Consider the following 20,077-nt stretch of genomic DNA (forward strand, 5'->3'; position numbering starts at 1 on the left):
AAGAATGTGATTTTTATGCTGTAGAAAAAAAGCTACACTATTGATTATTTAGCTTGAAACCTCAACAGTTAACCGTAGATTTCAACGGGTTTCACCTAGAGTTTCAATAAAACAACTTGCTACAGGTGGTTCAAAATTTGAACTTAAAATTTAATATCTACTTCATTAACCAAAGTCAATCGTCTATTCTTGACCTCTAGGTCTTACCTTAGTAAACGGTGACGACAGATTCTATTCAAAAACATTATTCACAGACAACCATTGCGAAAACACCCTACATTCTTTACCCGGTTGCGAAATAGCAAACAGTCAACAAAGCATTCAACTCAGCTTATCTTTACATTTTATGAAGATCTCGCTTTTACAATGAGATACTGTATCTAAACAGCTGACGTTACATACAGCCGTTTCACGGGCATTTCACAACTCTCTATAGTATCAGAATGTACTATTGTGCTGCTAATACAAAACAATTTTAACGGTACAGTATACTTAATGCAAAATGTGTACCAATGATTATTGGTAGTTTGTCAACTTATTAAACTATCTCAACCAAGTAGATATATTAGTGAACTTTTACTTGTTCTCTAGGGATTAATTGGTACTACAACTAAGGAGTATTTTGCACGAGGTAAATGTTTCCATGAAATCAAAGAATTCTGAACGTTTTAAAACCAGCGAACTCTTACGTAATACGGCAAAAACTCACAAAAAGGCTTTAGATTTTACCATTGACTACTGTAGAGAAACTTAGTAACAACACATGAGCTTGCAACCATCAAAATGAGCAGTGGAAACAGATTTTTCGTCCAATTGTAAAAGTATTGCCTTTTTACGTGTTTTTTTTATGTTGGTAATGTTCATGCGACTTAATGTTCTCTGTTAAGTGGATATTTTTTCAATATTGTGCATTATTATTTGATCGTATGATACCTAAGGACCATCGTTTATGATTGTTTTATTTTGTAAAAGTTGTAAAATGGGTTAGTAACAAGAATCAAATAGTATTCCTGGACGCCATATAAACCATTTGGAGGGACCTACTAACTACTAGTAACCTTAGTTAACATGTTTTTAGCTGATCCATGAAAGTCCATAAGGGACGTTTAGGAGAACACAAGATACTTGGAAAAAGAAAGAAGAACAACAGTTGGAGAATCAAATCCCAAAGTGATCAGCAGGATCAGTGTAGGATGGAGTGAAGTGTAGCTTGGAACACATGTGCTTTGTACAGTTTTGTGACTATGATCAGCTGTTCCTTCAACTCTGGTCAAATTAGTCGTAGGCCACGAATTAAACACCCATGGAGGTCTCCGATTGTTCATTCCTAAATAATTCTTTCATTTATTATCTCCACCATGAACACCATTCCACTTTAACACCTTATTACTTCAAATTAATCCGCATGAGGACGCTGAATACAAGAATGTGGTCCATTACAGAGCGGCCTTCTCAGCGCTGAGCCGACAGGCTATTGACGTATTAGAGCGCATCTCCTACAATGTGTGCCAGGAAGGAATGTAGGCCTGTGGCGCAACCTGATAGGCTTATTGAGGCAAGAGGATGAGAGGTTGTTGAAAGGTTTCATTGAACAGCGTGACCGACAAAACAAACGGCCTCCTCAACACTGAACACTGAACACACGACATGTGCTATTGAACTGTGTGGCGGGTGAAAGAAACAGGTGCAAGTGATGCTCACTATTGATTAATGATTATTGTGACATGGCTAAACCGTGTAGCTTGATCCTGAGACTGGAACATCAGTGAATATCAGTAAGATGTTGTGTAATAACCGAATATTACATTTTATGTAGACATAGTTCAAAAGCGGCGTGAAAAAAAGAACGTGCCAATACAACAATCCCACACTATACTACATGTGCTGTTGACCTGAAGAGCAGGTGAAAGAAACCGGTGCACGATGATGTCCACATTTATTATTAGTTTTAAATAACTTCGCGGGGTTTCCTACAGTATTTTAAACTAAAGGTTGCTGAGACATTAGGAATTAAGGGTTGTCTTGGTGTGAGGCAGAATTGTCTGAATACAGCCTTTATAAACCACGTCGTAAAAATTTAAACTGCGGGGAAGGAAAAAGAAACTGACACATAGTGATGTTCATTGGTTGATGGTTTGACATAGTGACACGTCATTATGCTTAGTGGCCCAGGATCACTTATTGAATAAAATGGTTTATATTACCTGACCGTCAGTGATCCTATTGTTGTCGTCTTATGCGGCCGGTTTCAGGATTAAAATCCCATCATCAGGCTGATAAAAATGTCATGTCACTCAAATTGAGGTCGTCGGTAAACACAAAAACACATACATACAACACGAAACACGAAAATACGGATTAACGTTGCTACTGGCCAGTACAGGACACTACGACGCGGCATGGGTAGTGGCGTGGTCATGACTGAGGTGTCCTTGCTCCTCTCCCGTTATCTATGGAATGTCAAAGAAAATACGCAATGTTAATCCGTAGTTTCGTGTTTCGTGTTGTATGTGTGTGTTTTTGTGTTTACCGACGACCTCAATTTGAGTGACATGACATTTTTTAACAGCCTGATGATGGGATTTTAATCATAAACCCGGCCGCATAAGACGACAACAATAGGATCACTGACGGTCAGGTAATATAAACCATTTTATAGTGACACGGCTTAATCCATCATGTCATAACTTTAGAAACAGAAAAGCAGACCAAGGTCAAGGTACGTATTTTAAGCTGGATGTGAATGCAAAGTGGTTGAATAAAGGAGTAACGAGAAAGAAGCAGTTGTGAATTTGATGATAAGATGTATTAGTTCACCCCTCATTGATGGTTGCAGACACGGCTTTACCAAGGTATAACCAAACGTGAATGGGCCTAAGTAAGGTAGGGAACGTGAAGTGGAATGAACAACCAATATATTGATGGGTTTACGGCAAACACGCATTGAAAAATTACTATTAACTTTTGCCAATCTCTAAACGAGATACAACTGGAGGTAGAACTGATTTGAGGAGAGACTTTGACCACAATTTGTACGATGTGATAAATTACATTGTACTAAGTAGCCTACATTAGAACTAGGGGAATAGGGAATTTTGTGATTTGAATAAAGCCATGGGCCAAAGAGCTGGTCGATTACTCTAGTTGGTAGATTTTACAGCATCTAGATTTTTAGCAGAGTTGCCGTACCAATGCTACCTGCTACCTCCGGTTGTGTCTATGTCTACTTGTCTAACTCAAGCTAGCTGGAATTGTAATATGCTGTTTAAGGGATTTGAGCACGAACTGGACAGCGCTTGACTAAGCAGTACTGTAGGTAAGATATGGAGAGGAGCGGACATTGGCGTTTGGTCAGCGTTTTGACTAATGGATTGTTAAAGATATCTTTTTTTAGATATTATTTTTTGCAAGTTTCAGAGTCTGTCTACATACAAACAGAATGTGAAACATCTTTCATATTGTAACAGAACAAACAGAATGTGAAACATCTTTCATATTGTAACATGATACTATATATTACAAAATCAAAGTCAACTCTCTTTAACTCTAAATCATCGCTAAGTTAAAACAATAAGTTATCAGATTTGAACCATTTGAGGTTTTGGTTCCATGACGAAATTCTAAACTAGGTTAATCAGATTCTTATCAGTGTAATATCCTAACTCGCTGATAAAACAGTACGCAACCCACTTAAGCTATCTACAAAATCTCGACCTAAAAACGCCTCTGGCTTGCATCAGTGGGATTGGGAGTGTTGGGACGCATTAATGCTTCTAACCGTAACCAAATGCAAGGTCAGAGCATCAAGATCACTCCGTGACAGCTGTGCTGGTTGCAACAACACAATTGACAATGTTGCCAACAAAAAAGAAGAAAATTTTTGTAGGACAAAACAAATTATCCAGCATTGATTATTAGATACACTATAGTAAATTACGACATGTAATTCCTACGTTGAATTGTATCATTGATTTTAAATTCTGCAAGTATACTTTTCATCATTACAACAGTAGTTTGAATGAAAGTCGTATGTTTCCTCGTAATATTTTAGTAAAGTAACAAAACTGAATAATTCAATACACCAATGAACTCGTGCGTCGGACATAAACATGCATTAAAATTGCCTCAACCTGATCCTATGGTGATAAATAAATAGCACGGGAGTATGTATGAACGTATGTTAATCAATTCCCTATACAAGATAAGACAACATTTGCGATGTGTACGTATATTTAGAGAATGCAGGGTCAAGATGGAATGGAGTGAGATAATCTAAGTAACATTGTTACTCAATAGATAAACTTGCTCTTTACCCGACCATGTATTGCAAGTTGATATAGACTTTTCTCGGATTGATCCGGCGACTTTCTGACTGATAGGTTGCGTTCAAAATTATTAAAAACATTAAAAAAACATCTTATTGTACATTTTCTGGATTTTTCATAGTTTTCGAGAAATAATAGGAATTTGTCGTCTCTAGAATCTCACCTCCGACTTTAACACACCTGTCATCAAACAGCCACACCAGCCAAATAAAACGCTCAGATAATAGAGTGGTTTCGCAATTATGATAATCACATGAATAATTCCAATTGCCATGGAGCCAACAGCTTTGTCGCTGGCGTCAGTGGGTTCAAGCATTGTAGTATTGTAGCATTGTGTTGATCTCCAATAGCTATGAACAATTCAAGATTAGACCAATTCTAATGATACAAGTAGGCCTAACAATGGAGCTTTCTTAATTTTTGGTAACACCTACCTCTGACCATACATTCTATACGAGTCGCTCTCCGGTTAGATATGAATTAAACCACCAATCGAAGTATTAACTAGCTTACAGACTGATTACGATAAGCGATCGTAATATTTAATAATTTACGTCCATTTACAATCACGTCACGTTCCACTGAAACCGCAGTTTCAGGAATTAAATTAAAATATTAAACCTCTACGACGTATTAATTATACATTCGATTACCAACACTGACGATCGATTCCTTTATGACTATATACGACCGTTTACAACCACAGTCCATTGGTAAGAGTTGTTTTCAGGATGAAATAAAAATATGAAAATACTAAACAATAAGCCATATCAATCTACAGTCGATTGCTCAAAACGATTACCGATTCAATTTAGGACCATACGTTCTGAGTGCAGGCCCGAGTGCCAGTTGCCTAAAAACTTTGACGAGGGCCATTTTACAGCCTGCGGCTTGGTGGTGCGAGTGCCAGCCAGGTATCAGTGACCGGTTCGACGGTGCGGCGGGTATGGGGGTGGAAAGATCTACTAGAGGGGCAGGATGAGCAAAACTTGTTTGAAAGATAAAATGAAACTGTTATAACCTAACCTAACCTAACCTAACTTGCTGATTGTGAAACAATTGAATTAAGGTTTATTAATCGAATCGAAATTTGCAATCGATATTAGGATATAGTTAAGAAACCGTTCCCGGTCTCTGTAACATCCTGCACACTACACCCCTTCCACTAATACCATTCCCCTGAATCACTCTAACGCTCTGGGGAGTCAAACGGCACTCGGGCCTACCTGACGGTTTTGACAGTTTATGACATCCACGGCAAAAAATAGGACGGCACTCGCTCCGCTTCTATACATTCTATATTGATAGTTCTCTAAGACAAGCTTCGGTTCACTGGTATGGAGTGTCGTTCTGCTATTGAAATGATATGAAATATTACACTTCCATGCGACGTATTAGTTATACAGTCGATTACTCACAACAACAATCGTTTCTATTTAACATCACTTTCTACGACAGAAACGGTCCACTGATACCAAGCGTGACCGTTCTAAGCAAAAATGGAAACATGACCAAAATAAAACCAAGTAACCGTTGATTTCGACGGGTATCAAGGCCCCACTAGAAAAACAAACAGGCCATGCTGCAGCACGGGCAGCGCAACACTACGTCACAGTGGTGGATCTGTTTTTTTCTAGTGGGGCCTTGCGGGTATACGACCACTCTTTACCACCATCAGCTGGTTGCAGTTGGTAATAATTGTCATTCTGCGAATCAAATTAAAATTTGATAAAATCAAACCTCCACCCAACCTTCTCTATAACCGATCCAGTTGATGGCCATACATTCTGCACGACCGCTCTCCTCTACGACATTCCACGCTCCACAGACAGCGAGTGTCGCCGCGGCGTGACGAGGTCTGAAGATCGTCGACCGTGAAATACATCGATGTTTTTACTGAACAATCCACAGATCGAGGGTAAACACTTCAGGACCGGAGAGAGAATCTGAAGACATTGTTTGGAAATTCCGAATCGCTAACTGAATGTAGCGACCGTATAGTGATTGTGTGGAGAGAGAGCTTCGGCGTGGCTTAAATAGTTTTTAGTTATTTTCAATACTTCAAGACTTCGATACATGGATAGAAACAATTGAAAGTATTCAAGTTATAATAAGATAAGAGGGCGATGAATCTGGTTCTTTTTTTAAAGAGGACCGTCACGTTTAAAAATTCACCATTTACACATGGAGATTATGGTTAGGTTAGGTTAGGTAAGGTTAATTTGCATAGGGTGAATTTGACCAGAGATACGACTGGCTACCCTCTTAAAAAGGCGCGCGTACAGACAGATGCACCAATGTTTTTTTTTCAGGTTATGTCGTAATATACATATTCTCCAATTCACCAACGACCCGTGTAGCCGGGGGCATTGAAGATGATGATATGGGGGGTGGGGGGTTTAATGGTATGATATGATGGAAGCGTGGGATATTGGTGGAAAATCGGGAAATCAGGAAGGAATAAACAGGGTAATGCTAAGGTTAGGAATAGCTGTGTCTGGACCAAACTTAGTTTAAGCGTGCTGAATCTGCTACCAATAAAATTATGAAGATTGCTGGGGACCAGAGGGACGGAGATCTTTACCCAGATCAGAACACCTGCCTAGCCAGCTTTTATTTACACTAATTTAACTAACTATTTAACTGTAGACCTATCATTCAAACTATGAACTGAACATGGATAATTGCTTACTAATATTGCAGAGTGAATTAAACAGTACGTAAATTGAATGCTGAATGAAAATATATCTATGAAATTGGCTGCTAATCGTTAAGCTACATTCTGGGAACATGTGATCGAGTTTTCAGGTTTGAGAAGGTTGGCTGCAGAGTTCTAATTTCCTACGTCATTTCAATAGTCGGGTGAGCCAGAAGGGTTGGAAGGGCTTGGACAAAAGATTTTTTGATGGCCTTATAGCTGCGCTTATTTTATACTCCATCAAGGAGCAGGAAATCGAAGAGTATTTGCGCAAGACGCCGCAGTCAACAAGGACTGTACTGGGACCTCACACGTGTTTCTTTAAGAAGCTAGAGAAGGATTTTCATATCAAACTAAGAGGTCCAATTGAATTTAGTTTCTGAATTTAGAAAGCTAGGCTGAGAAACACTTGTGTAGACGGGGCCCTCACCCCATCTTTGTACCGGGTGGTTAAAAGGATTAATGAATATGTATATCAGGACAGATCCTTGAACCATTGGTGAATCTGTGTATCAGAACGGATTCTTGAACCATTGGTGAATCTGTATATCAGAACGGATTCTTGAACCATTGGTGAATCTGTATATCAGAACGGATTCTTGAACCATTGATGAATCTATATATCAGAACGGACTCTTGAACCATTGGTGAATCTGTATATCAGAACGGATTCTTGAACCATTGGTGAATCTATATATCAGAACGGACTCTTGAACCATTGGTGAATCTGTATATCAGAACGGATTCTTAAATCATTGGTGAATCTGTATATCCGAACGGATTCTTGAACCATTGGTGAATCTGTATATCAGAACGGATTCTTGAACCATTGGTGAATCTGTATGTGATCCTTGAAGAGATCCCCGCCTCGCACACTCCCACTGCGCTGCGCCTACTGGCAGTCGCAGGTGACAGCGGACAGCGCTAGAGGTTATGCAAGGACCGGTGCTGGTGGCTTGGCTGGTGCAGGTGTTGTCGGGTGCAGGCAAGGACGTATGTAGGTTGTGCGCGACCCGCGGAGGAATGCAGTGTAGAACCGTTATGGCCGGCCTTCTTCGCCTCTTCGCCCCTCAGACCAACAGGACGTGTCCCTTCGCTTTTTGCACCAAAACCCAACCGGTCGCTGACCCGGGATTGCTTTTTAGAATGAAATTCTTCTGTTAAATGTTTCTGCTAAACGCTGAACGGTTGGTAAAAAAGTCGGAGAAGAGGCTTTGCTTTGGAATTGGTGTCGTCAAAATTTGGCTTCTGAAACTGGAGAATGGAACTCGACGCTGAAAATCACAAGTAGAGGTTTTCAGTTAACCGTAAAGGTTACGGAACCTGAATGATGAAAGTAAAACGGCGAAACAGAAAAGCACGAAGTTTTCAAATATAATCCGTTCTACACTCATCCTTCACTCATATTTGGGTTAAAATACGCACCTAGGTGGCGTCCCCATCTCAATGATTGATAATTGAAAGTTGAATTTATTTAGTAAGGCGAGGCTGAAAAATTATGAGGTTTTTGGATAGTTTTTGTTGAAAAGGTTCAGTTTCTGACAACGAAGAATCATTAAAAAAGGCAAAGCTGAAAATCGTGAGGAGCAATGAGGGACTTGGGGTAAACAGAGTCGAGTTTCTCAAATTGAATAATGAAACTGAAACTACGTAAGTACGCTAAATCTTCTCAACATACAGTAATATAAAAGCTAAGAACTATTTTGACAGCACTTATGCATACTTTGGCTCTTCCATTGACTATACACAGTCAATGGTTCTTACCTAAAAAATATAATGATACAGTAATGCAATACTTGGAAGCCTGTTCCTAACATAATTACGAAAAAATAACTTTTCAAGACTCAACAATTCGATGTTTTATACATAGAAGCTAAATTAGTGAAACCACAACAGTTTTGAGTTTATTATACTCAGTATGACTTCGTGTTGGGTAATGGGAAGGAGATGGCTATCATTTGTGTTAGTTGCGCCCCAGCTTAACTTCGAGTAAACTCCAGCGGACGTTTGCTAAGAGAAAATCGTATTGTAGCCTGTATTTTATGTGATCAAATTCGTCCTTTATTTGTACAACAAAAGTAACGTAAATTTTAGATAATTAAAAAATATATATGTGACTCAAGCGTCAACAATCACAGACAACGACGTCTCAAATCGTCCAGAACCGTAAACAATTGTAAAATCGAATTAAGTCGTCACAATCCGAAAATACATTATCAAGAAAGCGTGTGTACCGTCAAGAATGTAGTATTCAAACTTTCTCTTCATTTCTAAATTCAAACAGTCTTCGATGTCATTAGGTCACTCGTCCCAAATATGTCCACACTTCCTGAGCTTAATGTCTCCTCGATGACATAGATTGTGACACATATAACGGAGACAAGAAATCTGCAAACTGATACAAGACGAACTGAAATATAGGTTATAAACATTATATCTAGTCTAAGAACAACACAAACTCGAAAAAAAACTAGTACACACGCTTTTCGAAATCTTCAATTTGACCAAAACTGTGAACAAATTCGTTCATAATCGTGGGTACAATTAAAACACCGTTGAAAACATTAAGCTGATAAACAATATGCAATGCAATCATCTAGTTTGATAAAATATTTGAATGATGAATGTTTGGTAAAATGTGGTAAAATTGTTGACTGTAATAAAACAAACAGAAGAATCGAGGCAACGACGGAGTACGCTAACAATTTCTCGTTTCTATTGAATTTGTCCTTATTTTAACCAAACCAAACTTAAATGTACGAGTTTTAAGCCATATAATCTTTTAAACTCACGTCAACTGGTAACAAAAACGAAGGAAGAAAAGGCAATCTTGAGAGTGACTCTGTGTGTGACTCGTTCTAGAAATTCATATTTGAATTTTTGAATTTTTTAAACCCTACAGTACATCTTGTCCAAAGTTTCATGGTACGTCTCAGGTATTGTGAAAGTCAACGATAGGGGATGCAGGTACTCAAGGACCTTTTGCTCTCCCGGAATTTCTCCAGGAGTAATCAATCGCATTTCCCCCCTCAGTTTTTCAAATCCAACAGACCAAAATCATCGCCCTTATCCCCCAAAAGGACCCGGAGTTCCCACACTTTCCCAAAACTCCTTTGCTCTATCAACGACCACGCATGTCCATGTTCACACCCGCCACGGCGGCAAAGGAAAGCTCGCCATTAGAGAAACGATTGTAAGGGACGACTGATTGCACTCTCCAATTACCCGACTCGCATGATTTTCCCAAGGTCGTTAGAGAACAGAGGTTAATTTCACTTCCGGTGCTCGCCGTAACGTCGTATGCGCTTCCGGAACATACGCGCGGAGCAGTTTGCTCTCGCCTGTAAACGATCCACTTGAAACTGCTCTTCAAAGTAGGTGAAGGTAACAGGGGAAAATGTAGTAAAATTATAGTTAAATTGGGAAAGTGGAAAGTACATAGACACATGCAGGGGTTGTAACGCAGCCAAATTACAAGTACGAATTCTCTGGGGGAAACGTGCTCATAAGTAGGCAGATACTAATTACTCTTACGTACTTCTAATTACTAATTACTGCTTACTTTAATTGACCACTGATCAGCAAATATGTATTTTAACATTGTTGATAAAACATGGTTGGGTTAATGTTGTTTGGAATTGTCTCCACATACAGCCGGAATAAATTCCCCCCCCCCACCCTCCCTCAACGACTCGCGGATCAATTATAATGTTTCAAGTTCAGGCGACTCTATTATCTACCTCCCAACTGCCAGACCCCCGGATCGGTTTGTATGATCTAAAACTACCGCGGAACAGTTTGTACGCAGCCTTAAAATGGAATACTACGCTGTTGTAGTCTTTAATTTTTTAATAAGCCTAGAACATCTATCAGCACTCGAACGCCAACTTAAAAGACCCTGATGTTAACCTTTTTCTATGTTAAACCCCTCATATTGAAACCAAAATGTAAGCACCTTCTTCGTTAACTTTAACAACCCTAATTTCGAGCCTCAATTTTCAATTCCAGATCCTGAAACCGTTCTATCGACACCCCCCCCCCCCCCTCTATCCCATTATCAATGACCCTAGGCCTTGCTTTTGATTTACATTCCTGATTTTGAAAACCTGATCAGCAACTTCTTCGTTGATTTCAGCCCTTATGTCGCGTCTTTGATTTGCAATTCATGATCTTGATCCCCACGCATTTAAGCAACTCCTACACCATAGCAACTCTTGTTATTCTCGCTACCATTTTTTCTTCTTCCCGTAGGAAATGTCGCTAATTACGACACTGTGACGCTTCACGAAGATAGATAATGTGGATATTTTTATTTCCGACGGTAATTGCGGGAAGCGCCACGGCCTTGCATTATTCTTGTTATCGCAGGGCCTCGGTCGACCCATCTCACGATTGCCAACCTCAGCGGTCTGAGAAGTAGTGTTTCATACGCTATGTCCCACCATTGAATATATAACACTACACGTATGTATGGTTATAGTTCCTATATGCAATGGTTACAAGTCACTGTAAACTGAAACTACCCACTAACAATAGGATTTAAACTCACACTATCACATTTTTCCTTTGAGCAAACGACACACAATAGTAACACTGTTCATACAAATAAAACTGGATGGATATGAATTCGGAAAGGGTGTGTTGCTAGCCTAAAAAGGTGTTAAGGTGCCTAGGCTCGAACTTACGTTGATGGAGGGAACAGGTTCGATCCCCGCATATCCTCAATTTAAAATGCCACTAGCGCGACAAAAATTAAAAACAAAAATTTAACTTGCACCTCAAAGACTAAAAAAATACTACCGGTACCTATGTAATTGAGAGGGTTTAGAGAATTTCATGAGGGAAATTGTTCAGAAGCAAATATGGAGCTAAAATGTAAATACATTTGAGTGTTGACATTAGGCCTATTTCAAATTATTAAAACTACTGGTAACCGGTACCACAGATTACATGTGTATGACTAAATTTTCCCAATTATCCTGGATTGATGAGGGTCAAGTCAATTAAATAATTTAATGAGGGTTTACTCAATACATAAATTGTATGAGGGTTTACATAATAGTACAGAAATTAACAAGTGATATAGGCCTAACTTGCTCAAGAGTTTTACTCTGAATTCATGGAGAAAAGGTTATTATGAATAACCCTCATTCTAAGCCTTATCCTTGGGCCCATATTTGTAAATATATTAGTCCACTCACAATACCAATAAGCTACTGAGGAAAGCTACCAAGAAAATAATAATTTTTCTTTTCACGTTTGTTTTGTCATACAATGTATCATAAAATTGTATTAATAGTTATATTTTCACTGCGGTGACATAAAATTTGACAGCAAAGCAATACTTAGTAGACTGTTAGTTGTCCAACCAACTAAATAGGAGGCCAACCCTATATTTTCCAAATTCAATACAAAGGGCATCTCTTAAAAGTTGATTGTTGGTAAAAAAAGTGGTAGAATTATTTTTATGTATGGCTGGCCATCTAAGATAAAACCACACACTTGCAAATTATAAATTAGGACTTGGTTCAACAATAGTTTTATTGTGGATAAATCAATATACGGTACTGTATGTACATTAGGCTAAATCTTGTTTATTTTAATGTAAACAATAAAATGCAGCCTAAACCAAACTACGAGCGATGTGAAAAAATAGACATGATGGTTGAAAAGTTATAATCTCCTTATTAATCAGGATGATTACAGTTACTCCTGCTTTTAACTAGGCTACTGTCCAAGCTTTAAACTTTGGCTCAGTTTACATGATATCTAAACTTGCATTTAACTGGCAGTTGGAACTGATATTACTTCCAAAGAACAACTTTTTAGTCATCAGCAATAAATTTACAAAAGAAAATTCAACCGAGATTTGAATTTCTTGGGTTTCTCATAGGCCTTACTTTGTTTCTCATACATTTGTAAAGTACTTTGTGGATTGAATGAACTTTACCTTACAGTAATGCTTCAGTTAACTAAAAAAACCTAAGACTGTGATATAAGATATAACCTTAAAAAAAACTTGTGCGGATTCACGAAAATTCCTTTTATAGCTCTGCAACTCCTTTTATTTCCCAGTAGGGGATAACCCTATTACCATAGGTCACATATAGTTAGACTTAGATCCGGATGTAGGCCTACTGTTATCTCTTGTAAAAAAAAAAACAAAAAAAAAACAAGATACAAGAGCAAGATGAAAAAAACAACATCCCAATAATTTCATGTGTGTGTGTGTGTGTACGTTAGCACAATAACTTGAGTAAAAAATTATCCAATTTCTATTCAATTTTGTAAAAACATGTAACTTAAACCTATTCAAACAAGTTCGCTAACAAGTATGATCGGACTATGGGAACGGGGTTTTAAATTTAAAAATCTTATGTTATTTTTAGGGAGAATAAGTAAACTGGAGTAGAAATTCACATTTGCTTGTGTATGCATAACTTACATTTAGAGCAAACTTGACAAGTTTATTTATTTTACACCAGCTACTAACATTTTACTGAAATTACACTTTACTAAGCAAATATGTAGATACTTTTTAAACCTAGTGTTACATCCTAAATGTCTATCTTTACTTATTGATTATTTATTTTATAACTATTACCAGCTGGTTATAATGTTTACTTCTTCACTTTGTTTTTAATTTGTGTTGAATAAAGTTGGTTCAAATTGTACTTTTACAAATACATTTATTATTTGTTCTAATTACATACAGAACAATTTGGCGACGATGGAGGTGAGTACAAGTAATTCAAATACCTCTCAAAACATTCAAATGATTAACTCAGCATTGATTGGACCCTTTAATGAAAGATATGAAACATGGGAAATGTATATGGAAAGACTAGAGATATCATTCATTTATAACAACATTTCGGAAGATAAAAAGAAAATTACGTTACTTCACTGTATTGGGTCAGACACTTACAGTAAACTTAGGGATATATTGCATCCTGTATCACCTATAACTAAATCCTATGCTGAATTAGTTCAAACTCTTAATTCACATTTTACACCAAAACCAAATGAAGTATCAGAGACATTCAAATTTCATTGTAGACACCAATATGAAGGAGAAAACGTTTCTGAATTTTCATTGGATCTTAGAAAGTTGTCTAGATATTGTAATTTCGGCACATTTCTGTCAAAAGCCCTGAGAAACCAATTCATACTCGGGCTAAGGGATGAAAAAATACAGACAAGGTTAATTACTCTAAGTGACAGTGATTTGAGTTTTGAAAAAGCTGTAGACATGGCTCAAGTAATTGAAAAGGCTCAAAACGATTCAATAACAATCCAATCAAAATTCAATCATGAAAAAAATGAATTGCCAGTTAACTTAAATGTTGTACAACAGAAAAGTTTTCAAAGACCTAAAAACAGTACCAATCTTAAACAATGTTACCGTTGTGGAGAGTTACATGAATACATATCTGAATGCAAACACAAAAATACAACATGTAACTTCTGTAAAAAAATAGGGCATCTAGCAAAGATTTGTTTTAGGAATCCTAATGCACCTATCAAATTGCAAAGACAAAATAAGACTACATTTAACACTACTTCAAGAAATGTAAAACAAATAACAGACTCGTTCGAAGATCAAAGTGAAATATTTCTACAACAAAATATGAACAATTCTGTTAGATCCCTCTATAAGGAAACTAATGTTATTGACATTTGTTCTATGAATACATCAGAAGATAAATTTAGGAAAATTATGTTAAACATAAAAATAAATGGGAAAACTATTCCGTTTGAACTAGATACAGGAGCAGGGGTATCTTTGATGTCAAAAAGTAACTTTTCCAAGTTTTTTCCAAAACACAGACCTCTAATGAATCCAGACATAATATTAAGAGATTTCAACAAAAATGAATTTGTTCCATTGGGTAAAACCATTGTTCAGGTTGGTTACGGTAACCAAACCAAATATCTTCCATTGTATATAGTCGATGGTAATAGAGATACGATATTTGGTAGGGAATGGCTGAGATCGATTAAAATAAATTGGTCAGACATAAATAACGTTCACGGAGCTGACTTGAATAGAGTTAAACACTCAAATCCCAAAGTACACGACATTTTAATGGAATTTAAATCCATATTTGAACCAAGAGTTGGAAGTTTCAAAGGGGGAGAAGCACTTCTTAACTTAAAGCCTGACACTACACCAGTTTTTAAAAAAGCTAGACCACTACCTTATGCTTTGTTACCAAAAGTTAGTGCAGAAATCGACAGACTAGAAAAAGAAGGTATAATTACAAAGGTGAATCAGAGTTCTTGGGCTACTCCAGTTGTACCGATTATGAAGGCAAATGGGAATATCAGACTGTGTGGAGACTACAAAGTAACCCTCAATCCCCATTTGGTAATACCAGAACACAACATGCCCCGCATTGATGATATTTTGGCCAGAATGGGTAATTCGACTAAATTTACAAAGATTGATATATCCGAAGCTTACCTACACATGCCAGTGAAAGAAGAATACAGAGAATTGCTCACAATCAATACACACAAAGGTCTATATCGAGTAAATCGTCTACCATTCGGAATTGCAAGTGCACCTGCTATTTGGCAATCAGCAATGGAAAATATTCTAGAAGGTATTGATGGTGTTGATGTTTTCTTTGACGATGTCAAAATAACAGCCCACAGTGAGGAAGAACATTTGAAAAGACTCCGTGCTGTATTAAATCGGTTCAAAGACAACGATTTACACATTAATGTTTCTAAATCTCAATTCCTTGTACCAGAGATTGACTTTCTTGGTTACCATGTCTCGTCAAAGGGAATAAGTAAAAGTAAACATATTACCGAAGCAATAAGAAACCTGAAGAGACCAAGTAATGTGAAAGAAGTTAGACAAATCCTTGGGTTGATAAGTTACTATCGAAAGTTTATTCCAAACTTAAGTGAAAAGATGCAAGCTATTATTAATCTCACAAGAGCTAATGTACCTTTTAATTGGACTGAAGAATGTGAACGAGATTTTCAATTGGTGAAGGAGGAAATGATGTCAGAGAATATACTATGCCATTTTGACCCACACTTACCACTCATTCTAGCAACAGATGCTAGTCAATCTGGAATTTCGGCAATTCTTTCTCATGTGTTTCCGGATGGAAACGAAAGACCTGTTGCATTTGCTTCCAAAACACTATCACAAACACAAAAACAGTATAGTGTCATACAAAAAGAAGCCCTGGCAATTTATTTTGGAGTTAAACACTTTTACCAATACCTTTATGGACGTCATTTCACCCTAGTTACAGACCACAAACCCCTGGTATCAATATTTGGACCGAAAAATGGAATACCACTTATGGCCGCAACAAGACTACAACATTATGCTATATTCCTTCAGGCATTTTCATTTGACATAAAGTATAAATCAACCAAAGACAATGTTAATGCTGATGCACTTTCCAGACTACCTAAAAATGTTGAAGAAGCTGCTGTTATTGACTCAGCCGATGTTCATGAAATAGAACAAATCTATACATTACCTGTCACAGCTGAAGAAATAGCAAAAAATACACAATCTGATCCAGATCTTAGAGATATTTATCAATCACTAATCAGAGGGGAGCCAATCCATCACCCGATGTCTTCTAACGAACAAGAATGGTCAATTCAGCTTGGATGCTTATTAAAAGGGAATCGTGTGGTGATTCCCAAACAACTTCGTCCAAGAATTTTGAAAGAACTTCATGAGGCTCATGTGGGTATAGTTCGCATGAAGGGACTAGCTCGTTCGTATGTTTGGTGGCCTAAAATTGATGCAGACATTGAGAATATGACCTTCAATTGTTTGGGATGTCAACGAGTACAACATGAAGCACCCAAAGCACCAGTTCACCACTGGGAATATCCTTCAAGGCCTATGCAAAGAGTTCATGTTGATTTTGCAGGACCATTTTATGGCCATTATTTTCTCCTAATTGTGGATGCCTACAGTAAATGGCCAGAGATTGTAACACTTACAACTATAAATTCACATAAAACCATTGAGGCTTTGCGGAAATTCTTTTGCTCTTTTGGAATCCCTGACATATTAGTGTCAGACAATGGAAGGCAATTTGTTTCGTTAGAGTTTGAAAAATTTCTTAAATCTAACGGAATTAGACACAAGAGATCAGCACCTTACCATCCTGCTACTAATGGCCAAGTAGAACGCTATGTACAAGACTTGAAAGATACTATCAGAGCCATGCACTTTGAGGAAGGCTCAATTGAGTTGAAATTACAGAGATATTTAATGGCCTATCGAAGAGCTCCACATAGTACTACAGGACAGTCTCCTTCACATCTCTTTATTGGACGTCAAATTCGATCAAGACTTGACTTATTGTATCCTGATTTGTCACAAAAAATGAACCAAAATTTTGACTCAAAATCATATTCTGACAGGCAAAAATCATTTAAAGCTCAAGACCCTGTTGCTTACCGCCTCTATGGGACCTGCAACAAATGGGGCTTTGGAAAGATCAATAGAAAAGAAGGACCAAGAAATTATGAAATATCCACAAGCAGTGGCACAATCAGACGTCATCAAGACCAAATTAGACGTTCAGGGCGAAACTTGTGTGAGTTTTCATTAAGGAATGAGCAAAATCAAGTATTCATACCAACAAATTTTGGAGGAGTCCATTTTGGAGGAGTCAGAGAGGAACCAACCGAAAACCACGCAACAAATGATCACAACATACCAACCGAAAACCACATAACAAATGATCACAACATACCAGATGTTCCAGAGGCCAACGATCACAACATACCAGATGTTCCAGAGGCACCAACTCCCGCTATTACAGTGAGACGTTCAAAAAGGACACATAAACCCGTGGATAGACTCAATTTATGAAGCTCACTTAAGAAGGGGAGGTGTTACATCCTAAATGTCTATCTTTACTTATTGATTATTTATTTTATAACTATTACCAGCTGGTTATAATGTTTACTTCTTCACTTTGTTTTTAATTTGTGTTGAATAAAGTTGGTTCAAATTGTACTTTTACAAATACATTTATTATTTGTTCTAATTACATACAGAACACCTAGGCTAGTGTTATTTTAATTGTTAATTTCTTATGTGTTTTAAGGAAATATTTGGCTAAGTGAAAATTCAATGAAATGGAAATTTGATTAGTCAAATCAAATCAAAGCTTTATTTTCCAATAGACTTTACAAATGCATGTGGAATGGTCAATGAAGGTATATGAAGTGTGCAGTTTTGTTGAAGTGTAGGGTACATATTTATGATTCTGAGAAGAACACATTTTTAAAGAAGTTGTGTTAACTTAGGCTGCACTTTACTTGACGTCCTACACTCATTCGAATGAAAATATCGATCGATATTTCGATTAATCGATTGCTTCATTCGATATATCGTTTGGTTAGTTAGGTAAGGTTAACCTAACCTAACTAACCAAACGATATATCGAATGAAAATATCGAATAAAAAAACAATCGAATGAGTGTAGGACGTCAAGTAAAGTGCAGCCTTAACTTATAAAAACTAGAGGATAATTAGATTGTTAGCCTATATTATTAAATTGTTTATTAAGGTACAACATTACAAGTAGCCTACAACTAGTACTTTGCTCTTGGTTTTGTTTTACTTAACTTATTGTGTCTGTAAAAACACTTCTAAATTAAGTGCATGGCATCTTTTTAATTACAGGCAGGGTATGCCTAAACACTCTTATAAAATGAGAAGGGTTTAACCTCACTTGTAACAAATTATTTAAACTAGGGTATTCCTATTAACCTGATGTCACAGTCATGGAATACCACTGAAACATGAAAGGCTAAACTAATCAGACTATAATAGATATTAATTAAATAATTTGAAAACTAAAAACTAATTTTTTAACACAGTGAATTGGGTTCACTCACAATTAAATGTTTGAAGTCCACTGTCCAGTTAGGAAGACCCTCTCAAACAATCCAACGGTATCAGTTCACTCGATGTTTAACACTCGAAGATATAAAAACTAAGAAGGTTTTCTTTGATAACACCAAACTTAAAACATAACCGACAAAAATTTTAAGATTTGAACACAACTGTCACTAACGTACATCGTCTTTACTCAAGAAAAACACCTGTTGCTTTGCTTGTATCCCTGACAACTGACAACAAACGAAAACTATAAAACTCCTGAACAATCTTCTGCTTGCAACCGCCAACCAATCATCGTGCTCCAATTTACAGGTTAGCCACCATGATCAGAAGGGTGAATGGATTATAGCTTATACAACCAATAGTGTATACCATCCATTGATTGAATGTACAATCACATTTGCTTGTATTATTATTGTTGTCCTCATAGATCGGTTGAAGGTAATTCTAAAGTATGTTGCTGTCAGCTGTATGTAGAGCGCCCCCTAAGATTTTGTCAAGCTCTTGGTTGTCCTCCTAAGATTTCGGCAAATAGAGACAGAGATTTTAGCTTTAAATAAATTTGAAAACTCGCGCAGGACCTTATTTCCCGCGTTATTATTGTCCATGTTGACATTTACCGAAATTCTGCTCCGTCCGTGCTCTAGGTTGTCCCCATAAAATGTCGGCAAGCTTTTGGAAGTCCCTCTAGGATTTCGGCAAGCTTTTGGTTGTCCCCCTAAGATTTTGGCAAGTTTCTGGTTGTCTCTCACGCTATTATTGGTCATGTTGCCATTTACCGAAATTCTGCTCCGTCCGTGCTTGTCCCCCTAGGATTTCGACCAGCTCTTGGTTGCTCGCTAAGATTTAGGCAAGCTCATGGTTGTCCCCCTAAAATTTTGGCAAGCTCTCGGTTATCCCCCTAAAATTTCAACAAGCTCATGGTTGTCCCCCTAAAATTTTGGCAAGCTCTCGGTTATCCCCCTAAAATTTCAACAGGCTCATGGTTGTCCCCCTAGGATTTCAACCAGCTCTTGGTTGCTCGCTAAGATTTCGGCAAAGTAATGGTTGTCCCCCTAAGATTTCGGTAAGCTCTTGGTTTGCCTCCCTAAGATTTCAACAAGATCTTGGTTGTCCCCTAAAATTCATTTTTAAATATATTTTTAT

The 20,077-nt window shown here is 37.4% G+C and overlaps 1 protein-coding gene across 3 annotated transcripts in view; it reads right to left on the reverse strand.

Annotated features, from left to right (window-relative positions):
• The window catches only part of LOC128991415 (cordon-bleu protein-like 1), a 71,592-nt gene extending 52,443 nt beyond the window's left edge, over positions 1 to 19,149 (reverse strand). For all 3 annotated transcript variants that reach the window (XM_054414267.1, XM_054414270.1, XM_054414266.1), the window contains exon 1: positions 18,928 to 19,149. The gene's annotated coding sequence lies outside the window, so the exon portion shown is untranslated. The remainder of the gene's footprint in view (positions 1 to 18,927) is intronic.
• Between the last annotated feature and the right edge of the window lie 928 nt (positions 19,150 to 20,077).

This window comes from Macrosteles quadrilineatus, unplaced genomic scaffold (genome assembly GCF_028750875.1).
Source record: "Macrosteles quadrilineatus isolate MER2022 unplaced genomic scaffold, UCM_ALF_1.0 Scaffold_4__1_contigs__length_99947679, whole genome shotgun sequence".
Lineage (NCBI taxonomy): Eukaryota > Metazoa > Arthropoda > Insecta > Hemiptera > Cicadellidae > Macrosteles > Macrosteles quadrilineatus.